This window comes from Petaurus breviceps, unplaced genomic scaffold (assembly GCF_028583685.1).
Source record: "Petaurus breviceps papuanus isolate PSGF00001 unplaced genomic scaffold, PetGlider_PUasm1.0 171, whole genome shotgun sequence".
In the NCBI taxonomy this organism is placed as follows: Eukaryota; Metazoa; Chordata; class Mammalia; order Diprotodontia; family Petauridae; genus Petaurus; species Petaurus breviceps.
This window is the reverse complement of record NW_027185754.1, coordinates 11,730,863-11,732,546: the sequence shown is the minus strand read 5'-3', so window position 1 is coordinate 11,732,546 and position 1,684 is coordinate 11,730,863. Positions and strand designations below refer to the sequence as shown.

The following is a 1,684-nucleotide window of genomic DNA, read 5'->3' as shown; positions in this document are numbered from 1 at the left end:
GGGGTAGGTGATGAGGGAGGAAGGGAGGAAATCTGGAACCCAGGGTTTTAAAACCAAATGTTTAATATATATAATAGTAATAATAATAATTATTATTATTATTATTTTGCATGCAAGTGGGAGATAAGCTGTGCAGGCACTGGGGAATAGAGATCCATCTTGCCCTACCGGAAAGTTGGAGGGGGTATGGAGGAGGATATAGGAGAGAGCAGACTGGGGGAAGAGGTATACAGTGGGATCACTGTTTTGGGGTGGTGGGTGGGGAGGGACGGGGAGAAAATTTGTGACTCGAGGTCTTGTGGAAGTGAATGACCTAAACTAAAAATAAACACAAAATTTAATTTTTTTTTTAAAGTTCAGGTTTGTTCCAGTAGGATAATGAATTTCTCTGAGGGTAGTCTTATCAGAATATACTTAAAGAGAAAGAAATCACTAAAATAATAGAAGCTTCCTTCAAGATAGAAATCACTAAGTCTTATACCTCCTTCTTGACCTTGTCAGTCTGGGTATCTTTACTAACACAATTCTATATCTCTGATTACTTGACTTCCAAAGTCCCTTTTTCTGGGGAAATGTTTTCCCCAGTCTCACAGTAAAAAAAAAAAAAAAAAGTTTTTAATCCATTTTTCCTCCACATTTTCCATATATTAAAAAATACTTATAAAAATATTTTTGTGAGGCGGGCTGGGGGGGGGGGGGGCAGAGTGGTCGGCACCGCCAAGCCTCGTGGTATCTCTTATTGGACTCGGACCGGAAAGCCAGACTTGGAAGTTTCAATCCACTCCGCCTGAGCCGGGTCCCCCCCAGGGGAGATCGGAGACGCTGCAGAGCATCATGAAATTCCAATACAAGGAGGATCATCCTTTGCAGTACCGGAAAAAAGAAGGGGAGAAGATTCGGAAGAAATACCCGGACAGAGTCGCTGTAATTGTGGAGAAGGCACCTAAAGCCAGAGTTCCACACCTGGACAAAAGGAAGTACCTGGTGCCCTCTGACCTTACAGCTGGTCAGTTCTACTTCTTAATTCGGAAGCGGATCCACCTTCGACCAGAAGACGCCCTGTGCTTTGTCAACAACCCTATCCCTCCTACTAGTGCTACCAGGGGCCAACTTTATGAGGACAACCACGAGGAAAACTGTTTTCTCTATGTGGCCTACAGTGATGAAAGCCACTACGGGAAGAAGAAGGCATTGCAGGACAGAGCTGCTGGATTGGCTGGGGGAAGTTTTCGACATGTGTGATTGAGAAATCGGACGGCACCCCTCCTTCCTGCCCTCTTCCCACCCTGCAATAGTAGCCTTTGTTGTGCTGGATAGAAGGGTCAAGGGAGGGGGTGTTTATAGGTTGTTTTCAGAGTCTCTGTCCAGGGAGGACTTTCCGATTTTCTTACGGGGGGGGGGGGGGGGGGGAGGAACCCAGTTTGATACATTGGTAGGAGGGGTGTGGGAGGGAGAGACTGGAGAAAATGCTCTATAGTTACCACAGTAATTGACCAAACTTGTTTTTATCATCTCTCCTTGGCAATATCTCTTCCATAGTCTTACTTTGGGCTTTATCTTCTCCCAATATCCCTAGGTATCATTCTCAGAGGGGAATATGGCCCTAGAATTATAACCACTATTGCTTAGTCTATTGGGCTTGTATCTCCAGATTTCACTTAAAAGATAATACAGAAAGACATAG

The 1,684-nt window shown here is 44.6% G+C and overlaps 1 pseudogene; it reads left to right on the top strand.

Moving 5' to 3' along the window:
• Positions 1-805: 805 nt before the first annotated feature.
• LOC138157276 (gamma-aminobutyric acid receptor-associated protein-like 1 pseudogene) lies at positions 806-1,242 on the top strand (annotated as a pseudogene).
• The last annotated feature ends 442 nt before the right edge of the window (positions 1,243-1,684 follow it).